The sequence below is a fragment of the Nylanderia fulva genome, unplaced genomic scaffold, assembly GCF_048542155.1.
Source record: "Nylanderia fulva isolate GAGA-0341 unplaced genomic scaffold, ASM4854215v1 Scaffold15, whole genome shotgun sequence".
Taxonomy (NCBI): Eukaryota; Metazoa; Arthropoda; class Insecta; order Hymenoptera; family Formicidae; genus Nylanderia; species Nylanderia fulva.
In genome coordinates, this window is record NW_028189730.1 from 4,676,742 (window position 1) to 4,688,644 (window position 11,903).

The following is an 11,903-nucleotide window of genomic DNA, read 5'->3' on the forward strand; positions in this document are numbered from 1 at the left end:
TGGGTCTGAATTAGTGTAGCCGGTGTAGCCAATTATTGAAATCCTGACATTAATGCTGATGTTGTTGCTGTATACAATAGGATCCGTAAATGTTTTTATAATTTCGCAAGTACATATTTTATAACAAAGTAGTTGACTATAGTAAAAACGAAAAAAAATATATCAAATAACAAAACGAAAAAAAATATATCAAATAACAAAAAAACGTTTTCGTTATTATTTTTATAGCTTGCGCGAAATATTTTAAAGGCCGTAGAAATTTTTAAATATTTTGAACAGTATACATATAACTTTGTAAGATAAATGTTGTCAAAATTAAAAATTTTTTATAAAAATTGTTTCTTTATCGGCAACAAATTAAAATATTTTTGGAGCTAGAAGCATCACTCAAGTAATGCATTTCTACGCATGAGACCCGCGAGTTTCAAAGACGTGTTTTTATAAAAAATAGACAAATGCATTAACAACCTTTTGTTAATTTATGTCCTTTGAATAATGGGAAGATGCTTATGATGTCGATTTTATGTTCTGCTTTTTTTCTTTAATTTTTACGATGACGCGCGTAATTATCTACTTTTAAACTCACTAGAATATTGCTGATTAATTGTAAAAATGAGAATAATGTAATAAATAAATTAGACTTTAGAAATATAAATTTTGTTAACAGACTTGTCTTCATTATTTGATCTTCAACACTCATAAGTGTAAGTAAAATGTTATTTAGTAGGTGGTTTAATGTAATACTAATTGTAATATTTATGCAGTTGCATTTTTTTAAATTTAATGTTTCCATGTTATATTTGCTTTATAATATATAATATCTAGTTTATTAATGTAATATTTGAAGAAAGCTTTAGAATAGAATATATGCAATAAAAGTTACATACTTTTATAAATATTGATAAATATTGTAATATTTATATGCAGTTGCATTTTCTATTTTTAATTTAATGTTTCCAGTTATATTTACTTTATAATATATAATATTTAGTATATTAATATAATATTCGAAATAAGCTTTAAAATAGAATACATGCAATAAACGTTAAATATATTTATAAATATCTTACAATGTACCTCTATGCCATTAATTTTATATAGGACTAATATAAATTAAATTAAAACCTAAATCAAAAAGGGAATGAAGAAGTTAAAAATAAAATAAAATGTTTTATATTATACAAAAAGAGAGATTTCTCGTAGAATTAACACATATAATTTTTTATAAAGGCGTGTCCAATAATTAAAAACTTATCCAAAGTGACATACATTTTATTATTTTCGGCAAGAACTATTCAATATGTTTCTTACTTGTTACTGTTACAATTAAACAGATACGCGAAAACAATTGCGTAGAAAAATAGGACATAGTAATTAACTAGACAAACGTATAGAATGTATCATGTGTATTTACATGTCGATTACATTTGATTATTTTGGCCGAACTATCTGTAGATTAATCATTAAAATGATCATATGTTATAATTATACCAACTGCATATTTTACGTCTTCATTTATCTGCTCTAATATTTGATGTGAAATGAGCTGAAAGCAGTACAATCTTTTTACATTAAATGATTTTTTATCAATAAATGACTTAATAAACTCTTGTAACATGTTAAATTACATTGAACAAATCCATATACTTTTACATGGAAAATACACTTGATCAAACTGGAAAAAATTCTTAATTATCCCTGAATTTTATTCCAAAAATTTTTTAAATTAAAATACTTATTAATTTAAAATGAATGTAAAATATCAATAAAAAGCAAGAAATCTATTCCGTTCGTATAAAATTTAAAATTAATAGTAATAATCCAAGGCCAAGTATTATCTAAAATATGTTAAAATTCCTATTGTTATACGAAAAGCATTTGTAATTTTTATATTTTCATTTTAAATGAATTTTATTTTGTAAGTAGTTATCTACTTTAATTATAACTTTTTATAGGATTATGTAGGATTTTTACCTTACCAACGTTTTGTATGTGTCCTCTCATGTTTTATTAAAAATCTTTAATCTGAAAATATATATTATTTTATATAAAATTACATATATTCAATATGGATATCAATATTGCATGATTACTTTGGGGCAAAAACCACTTAACATGATCATGTAATTTTACTCAAGTATTTCTCAGTTAACGACCAGCATTAAATTAAAAAAATATATAATTCGTGCATAATTATTATCTGAAAAAAATCACAAATTGGTTCTTTATTACAACTTTATCATATATAAATATGGGACTTACATGTAATTTACTAAAATTATACAGCATATTCCAATTTACTGTGACTAATCCACTAGAAAATATTTCAAGTTCCTGCATAAACTATCTATTTAACGCTCTTACCCAGGAAAACATCTAAAACAGAAAGATTGAACTTGAGTTAATTTTAAAGGAATGCTGCCGTTGTTCTGTTTTTCCGACTTTAAGTTAGGTTTGGTTCACTTTTTATTAAATAAACAAATTAAAAAATCTTCCACAATAAAAATACTGATAATAATGAATGGGAAGCGCTGTCCGGCAACTAATTTTTGCTGTTTTATGCCTCAACTTCGATTCCGCACGCAAATATACATACATAAATAATTCAAATACGAATCTTTTGATGCAGGCATTTTATTTCATTTTTATTACTTTTGTATTATTCTCTCATGTCATCTCTACTGGGAGCGCCATATTTTGTGCGCAAATAAATTGCAGAACTTTTGTATTAAATAAGTATTGTTATGAGCTGATGCACGAGGTCGATAAAAAAACTGTAATTCTTTAACTTTTATTGTTTTTTATACGAAATTTTAGCGCTCTCCGCTTTATTATTATCAGTATTTTAATTATGGAGAAGGATTTTTTTAATTTGTACAGTCAATAAAAAAAGCCCTTGAACTGAAAGTCGGTAAAACAGTCATGGTCAGCATCTCTTTAATTGTAAGTGTGAATAGAGCACTAATAACAAATTTAAAAAATAAGAGATACAATTCTCTCTGCCTATACATAAAGCGTAATTCATTGATTCTTCGCAAATTCTCAAAAATATTAATAACTTAAATTAATAGATATTATATATGAGTAATTACTAACCTTTTTGGTACCCTCTATTGGGTAGATTGATGGATCTGATTTAGAAACCAAACACTTGTAATACGATGTAATGTCGACAAGCCATTTGGGGAATTTCTTGCATTCTATATAAAAATATCGTTCATTTAGTACATCATTTGTGATGCTGTTGTAACCAACAAAAATATTATTATCTTTATCATTATATAATTTTTATAATAAAATATATATTTATATGTGTGCATAATGAGAATAGAAATATTAAAATGCTGAATCTAATATATCTATACTTACTATTTAGATTTCCAAAATATACAGACATGAAAGGGCACATGTAGTAGATCGGAACGTAAAGTAAGTCTCCTAGCTACACTCCGATATATTATAAATACAATGATTTCATTTCCAAATTTATTTTTTAAAACCTACACCAAATAATTTAATACAGCAATAAATTAATGAGATTGAGAGATTTTTAAGAAAAACATGTAATAAAAAAGGTGTTCTATTTTTAAGTATTCACTAGATTATCTCTTTAGGAAAGGATTTAAGAATAACGTTATAGCTGAGAATGTTGGTTATCATTTCCTCTGGTAAGTTCATTATAGTTGTTGTCATTATGAATATAAAAAATCACACAAAAATAATATATATAAAAATGTGATTGCAATTTATTATTTGTATAATTAATTCTTGATATTTTGAAGCACACAAAATCCACTAAGATACTGCTCGTATACACGTGTTTTCAGAGAGCACGTGTACAAGTTATGTCGACACTACAGAAATGTTTTCTACACCCTGGCTGCTCCTTTTGTAGATGAAAGGGAACAAGCATTACTTTTTGGAAAACAAAAATGTCCCTGAGATCTGCATGAGAGAGAAAGATATACATTCCTATTCGTCCTCTATGCGCGTTCGGTAAAACAAAACGCGCTGAAAAAAATGGAATATTTTAAATTTCTTATTTAAAATAGATAGATATATTAACAACTGCATAGCGATAACAGTTGCTTAAAAACAAGACGTGCGCACAGAAGATAAATAGGAATATTGTGTTCTAAGGTTTCTTTCCCACTACAAGGTTCTACAAGAACTTCTTCTTCTTCTTCTTATTTGGCTGTTTGAGCTTTTATTAACTCATACACCATTTATTGATCCTTCAGGCTAATGCCTTGATAGTTTTGAGCTCAAGGCCGGGTCTACAATAGATGTAGTAAGTTCTAAGCCTTAAGAAATTGATCAATCACAGTCAAATATTCCCCTCATTCTTGACTGTGATTGGTGAATTTTTTAAAGCTTAGAGCTTACTACACCTGTTCTAGATCTGGCCTAATAGTTCGTATATACAACGGACCGGGGATAACAAAAAAAATTTTTTGACGAATCACGTCTAAATACGTCGGCTGCCTGAGCACCTCTTTCTACAAGAACTTGTTGCGTCAGAACTTCATGCGCAGAAAACAGATGACGGGTCTCCAAAGCACACAATAAAAAATTCAGAACCTAAGAAAACACTATTTCCATTTAATATGTGCGCCTTGAAAACAGAAAAAATATATAGAATTTTAATAGTAATATCCGTTCTTTACAAATTTTAAGATAGAAAGATATTCTTCCTTAAATCAGGCATTAATATGTTAGACGAATGGAATATTTGTTGCTTTACCTGCTGTGTGGAATAACATTAGAAGGTTGCCCTTACAATTATATATGTATATATATATATATACATATATACATGTATACCGTTCAATAAATATCGTTCAATTCCCTGTGAGAACAATAACATTGTTAATAAAATAATACATAAATTTATATATATCAAATATAATCTAAGAGTTTAGAAAATAAGTCTAATAAATAATATAATTAAAGCTATATTTTTTAATTTTATTGTTGGTTCTTAAGATATAATACTGTAAAAGGTTTGAAATTAAGACAGGTAATAATAAAACCATTTATTTTTATCTATATGTCTTCTATTTTTGGTGTTAATAAAAATGAAATTAAGTTTATCTAATAAAATGTGGTATCTCATATTAGGAAACCTTTTGGTTTTGATACAAAAACTGACTTACATTAAAACTACATAAAATGACGATTAAAAACAGTATATAGATACTTTCCTAATTGCATATATTTTGGAAATAATTAAGAAAATGTAAATAGTATCTCATAATCGGCACTTTAACCCTAATACATATTAAATTTTAAGATTATTTAATTTCTTTTTATGAAAACATATATCTATATATAAGTAACGTAAACATTTGTCAAAAGAAGTTTTTTCTTGAAAAGAAATTTTTTCTTTCTCGGAAACAATAATATTTTTTGAACCTGGAAGTGTTTCTTAAACAACGCAATTCTGTGAGAGAAATATTCAAACAAAGAAGATTTAATATATTATTTTGGTAGAAGTAAAATTCTTTGAAAAGAGAACAAATACCTATATAACCTTTTGTTATCTTTTCTTTGAAAAGAAAACAAAACTTATATAACCTTTTGTTACCTTACATATATCTTAGAAGTATAACGGAAAATAGGGATAAGACGATGATTTTAAAATCTATCGACTTTTCTTAATATATATCTGAGATGATTTAAAATAATGATTTGTTTTGCAGACACACTACAATCTTGCTCATTACTTATTAAAATTGAAAAATTGAATTAATTAATAAATAAAATTAGAATTTTTCGTAAAGTTTAGATTTTTCTCTATAAACATGTTTATTGCATCATGTTAATTATCACCATATGCAAGTAAAATGGATTTTAGTTTTGGATAAGACGACAAAAAATCAAATTAAATTAGATTTAATTAAAATGAAATTTTTTATGAATAGAAAACATATTAACTTCCTGTACTATATTTTGAAATTATATTTAAATACAAAATGAAAAAAGAAATCCTCATTATTTATTTCTTGTTTAATTTCAGTAATATTAGCAATATTTAATCCGTCTTTTTGTAGAATATATATATATATATATATAATGTATTACTTATTTTTTCTTACTTAACTTTAATAATATTTAACCATTTTTAACATTATCATTATATCCACACAGAGAGAATTTTCTCTTAGAATTTACCCTGAAAATCATGTTAATGTAGAACAATACGATATTGGAAGAATTTTATAAGAATTTCTCTGATTAATATTTACCACAATAAAAATATGTACATAATAAATTTTACTATGTGTATAGTAAAATTCATCGAACATATTTTATATTTCTTATAAGGGAAAAATAGATTGTAATATTTTCAATTACTTTTATCTCTAAATTTTTAATTTAAAATTTGTCTAAATGTTAAAATATTATAGATATAAGTTGTGAGAGAGATACAAAATTATATTAGATTTATATTAAATTAAAATAAATTATTTGGATAATTTATTAGAATAAATTAGGATAAATTAAATGGTCGCTGATCATCTTTTCAAACAAAAGGTCAATTTTTAAAAGAAGATATTGTAAAATACGGTGTCGAGACTGCCGCTTAACTTAAATTTTTCCAAAAACAAAGTTCTCTTCTAATGATAATCCTCAATATTTGGATGTACCTTACGAGCTAGAACTCACCTTATCAACACGAGAATGATCTTCTCTCGCGTTTATCCTCAGCGAGAAAGCGCTCGCTAGAGGTTGAGCTAAATTCACGGGATAAACACTTCGGGGTTTCTATGATAAACCGAAGTGTGATAGTAGACCTTGCTGTTTTCGGATTCCACGAGATGACGACAGTAACACGGCGGGATAAAAATATCCTCTCACGTTTGCGGTTTTGCACGAGACAAAATTTATCGACGATAAAAATGTGGCCTGCCGATAAGAGAGAAGGGAGAAGAATTATCTGTCATCCCCTGTTTGTCAAAGTTCGTGACCTAATCGCTTGAAAAAGTTCTTCCGGCTACCTGGAGAAATAAAGGTTCGGATCGGTATCGACATCGGCATCGAAATATCAATCAAACTTTTATTCTCAAAACTTAATAAGTCTGAGAAATGTTTTGAATTTTTTTCTTAAATTACAGGACGTCTTTTATGTATAGAGAAAAAAGCAATTTTTCCTAAATAAATTAATTAAATCAAATTAAATTAAAACATTAAAAACAAAAAAAATTATAATATACAAACATTTTTTTTGAAATTCTTATTTTAAATTTGAATAAATTTTTAATTATAGACCATTATCTAACAACAAATTATAAAATTATTATTTCAAATATTACATAAATGATAATATACACATATATTAATTTAATATATTACATTCAATTTAATTAGAAAATATTTATTATATATTTTAAATTTATAATTCAATACACGTAATAAAAAAATGTTTATGTGGGTTTTAATTTTAGTGGAGATCTAATTATATATATAAATACATATACATACACAGTTGAAAATTTATGTTAAAATTAACAGATACTGCATGTCCCAAACGATTTACAGAAATTTTTGTGTTAATTTAACATAATATAGATGTTAAATAAAGACTGAAATATTATATTAATATTTTAACACAAAATAAATACAAAACTTTAAGTAATTTAAAATAAATTTTGAGTAAAATTACCATAGTTGTAATGTAAAAAAAGTTGATTTTAGATTTTATTATCCTCACTTATATTATAAAATAAAAAAATAACATTTTTGCTGTAAATTTGAACAGATAAATCTTGTCATTAATAACTTTATTGTGTAAAATTAAAAATGGATGCAAAATGTGTTATTTTAACATCTTTGCTCAATTATTTAATAATTTAACATTTAGGTTCAATTAACGCAATAACAATATATTAAATTAACACATAAATATGTTAAATCTTCGTAACATAAAAATTTTAGAAAATGCAAAGGAGGACCGGTAAATAAAGTCAAATTCTGCCTCGTAATGGAACCTAAACTAATCTTAAAAAAGTCTTTTTTACGGCCAAAGAAAAACAAAAATAATCATCATTTATCCAAGAAGTGATGGGAAAGCTTTGGAAATAGCGCATTTATAATATAATATAATGTAATATAATTTATAATACAATATATAATATAATATAATATAATATAATATAATACATATAATATAATATAATGTAATATGATATATTTTTTAAATTATAATATAATAAACTGTTAAATTTTAATGTTGGTTTATACATATAGAAACTAACAATTTTTCAACAATAATTTTAAAAAATCCTAAATAATCTGAAAAGTACAAAGACATAAATTGTCAAATTTGTATGTGCACATGTAGGTGCGCATCATATATAACATAGGTGTAACATCAGCGGATGTGGATTTACAAAAAATATTAACTGCAATATGAATGTATAGACAATAGCATGAAAGCGATAATATTTTTCGTAAATCCGCATTCGCTGATTTACCTGACACCTGTATTATAATGCGCTATATGTGCACCAACATTAAAGCTTAATATTTTATATATATATATATATATATATATATATATAATATTATATTTTATATTATAAATGTGCTATTCCCAAAGCTTTCCCATCACTTTTCAAATAATTGACAATTATTTTCGTCTTTCTTTGGTCGTAAGAAAGCCTTTTTTAAGATTAATTTAGGTTCCATCGCGAGGCAGAATTTGCCTTATTTACCGGTCCTCCTTTAAAATGCCTTATTAAGATATGTAACTTAAAATGTAACTTAAAACGTAACTTAAAACGTAACTTAAAATGTAACTTAAAATGTAACTTAAAATGTAACTTAAAACGTAACTTAAAATCTAATTTAAAATAACTATGTGCACTCATTCAATATATTTTGCTGTCCTCTACGTTGCTATTAAAGAAAAGAAACAGGATAAATGACGGTAATTTTCGTTTTTCTTTGATCGTAAGAAAGACTTTTTTAAGATTAATTTAGGTTCCATCGCGAGGCAGAATTTGGCCTTATTTGCCGGTCCTCCTTTCCTACTGTGTATGCATATAAACTGTGGAAACTAATGTAAAATACGAATTATCTAAAAATGTATTTAAAGCCGCGCATTAAAAAGTTACGAGAGTAATGTTAATATATTCCCGTCTTTTCGCTTTCAACACACCTGGCAAGTTCCTCTAGCTTGTTGACGGCAGCTGTTCGACCTAGTTGAAGCATTCAAGACGAACGATTATTATAATCCGCGGTCGGGAGCGTAATTGAGTTGGAAAGAATTTTCATTTGCCGATTCGACAACATAGTTGGATTATTCGCCGCGGATACTCGCCGTTGGATTATATTTCGCGAGATAAAGTTTGCGCCGCCTTTGGCTTTGTAGAGAAGCCAGTTTGCGAAATCATTGTAATTATGTTCGATAAGAAACGCAAGCGAGGAACAATGGAATTATTCTCTTTGTTGAAGGGACAAAAGAAGTAGCATACAAGTCAAATAAACACAAAAAAGGTAAACAAAAGAGAAATTAATTAAATAAATAAACAAGCTTAACGCGCTTAAATGAACAATTAAAGAAGACAAATGGAAACAAGATAAAATTAGGTAGAAAAAATCTCCATCTTTTTCAGTTAAAAAGTAGAGATAATATTTGTTTTAACGAAACTCTCGTTTTTTTGTATTCACGACTAATTTAATTCGATATTTAAATAAAAAAAAAACGCACAACGAATAAAGAATTCCGCAAAAATATTTTCAATACGTGAAACTCAATTTCAAGTTTATATTTCCGATATCGGAAACGCAATCTCGTGTCTGACAATACTTTTTAAAATTGGAAAATAAGCCCGATAATAATAACAAATTTGAAAATGGATGTTTCGAAAAATAAGATTCGCGACATATTCGCGGCGTTTATCGACGTTTATTTATCGACGAAAGGTCGAAAAAAAATTCGGCCGTAATCCAACTGAAAATTCGTTCGTTCGCTCTTTCGCCGCTGATTTTATTCCTTCATTAGGCTCATGTAATTAGGGTAAAAGCACCCCGGCCTTTGCGCGCAGGACAAACAGCTCTACATGAAAGCCGGAACGACCTAAATGTATTTGAGAATATCATCGCGCTAATGCGAATCTTATGAGTTTCGATAAAAAAGTCGAGAGTATAGGCAAGATACTTGATTGACACTGACGTGTCGAGCCATCTACGAAGATTACGAACCAAAAAAAGTACCACAAGATCGCGTTTTGCATAATACGATTCGATATGTTATGTAAATGAATTTTTATGATGTGAATTTTTATGCAGCGAAATATGTAAATATATTAAACTTGGAAGACGGGAGAAGAGAGAAGGATTTCCTCTAAGATTGTTTAATAATTATTACAGTTATAAATATTTTCAAAAAAATTCAGTTTAAAATTCAAACTCTATAATATTAAGAAAACATTATAGTATAATTATAAAATTTTTATAAAATGTAAAAATATAATATATAATTTTATATATCATTTTTATAGAAATAAAAGAATGTAAAATCTAAGCTTAAAAATTTGGAAGAAAGTTTTTTTAAGATTGTTCAATAATTATTACAATTACAAATATCAGGACAAAATTTTAAATTAAAAAATTCAAGTTAAATTCTAACATTATTAAAAAATCAGTTTATTACACATTTATATCTACCACAAAATGTTTATAAAATATAGGAATATGATATAATTTTATATCTAAATATTATAACTAAAAATATGATATAATATTGCACATTTTAAATGTACCACAAAATGTTTACAAAATATAATATAATTTCGTATGTAAATATTATAAATAAAAATACAACACGTGATTTTATACCTATATAATTTTTATATAAATAAAAATGTGTAAAATCTAATTTTGCGTTCCAAAGAGGAAATACGTCCATCATCCGCGTGCTTATGCAAACGTTGCGCATCTTGCGCGAGTTCTGCATCTACAATACCTTCGTCGCGTCTGCCGCGAAATTCATTGAATTGTTCAGTGATGACGGTTCCACGCTTCGTAATGCACGTAAGTAAGTTTAACGCTTTCCGGAGCAGGTGGTGTACCACCGCGGAACACGGTACCTGCATTATAGCGTCGGTGTCGCAATTTGCAATCCGCGATTTTAGGATCGCCGCAAGGATTCTGCGAGATGCAACGCGCTCAAGCTCCTTCCATTTCTGAAATTTTTATCGAAAAATGGTGTAAATAAAAAAATAATTTTTTTTTCTGCAGTAACGTCGTATAAAGAAGAGGAAGATAAATCGATACGAAATATTTATAAGGAATTTTTGAATAAGAAATAAAAATTATTTCTTTAAGAATTTAGTGAAATATATTTTGCTTAATATTTAATTATTTTTAATTAATTTTAACAGAGTAATCAAATTTTTATTGTATCTTGTCACACACATAGGTATAATATACATAATTACATATATCTCTTTATAAATTAATAATTATAATCATTTTTATGTGTAATAATTATATATAATTTTCTATTAATATATATAATATATACATAATGTGTATATATTAAATAAAATAATAGAGAGATCATAAAAACATTAACTTACAAATGATCAATAAATGTATCACACGTGTTACGTGTCAAAAGATGTTAATAATACTACGTTATTTTTAGTCGACTCACTGTTGCCGTATCTCATATATCATTCTTTTCTTATTTAATTTTATATGACACTGAAATATATATTCACGAACGATACGTTGTATAGTCAATAGTTAATTTTGCTATTAAAATTTTCGATGGAAGTTGAAGAGGTTGAAAGAAATTCGATATTACAGATGCTGTTTACTCGACTAAATATTTATTTTTTATTTACGTGTTGATTTATGAGACATTCATACCGTGACCCTTTCTTCAATAA

General features: G+C 26.4%; 1 long non-coding RNA gene across 3 annotated transcripts; it reads right to left on the reverse strand.

The window, feature by feature from the left end:
* Positions 1–1,389: 1,389 nt before the first annotated feature.
* Positions 1,390–3,859, reverse strand: LOC114937296 (uncharacterized). Of its 3 annotated transcripts, XR_003820862.2 has the most exons (5): positions 3,370–3,859; positions 3,097–3,200; positions 2,263–2,376; positions 1,980–2,025; positions 1,390–1,546 (listed from the first exon to the last, which is right to left on the reverse strand). It is a non-coding gene; the product is annotated as an uncharacterized LOC114937296 (long non-coding RNA). The 3 variants fall into 3 exon arrangements; XR_003820861.2 differs by having other exon boundaries at positions 1,390–2,025; XR_014924228.1 differs by lacking the exons at positions 1,390–1,546; positions 1,980–2,025 and adding an exon at positions 2,052–2,200.
* Positions 3,860–11,903: the final 8,044 nt, after the last annotated feature.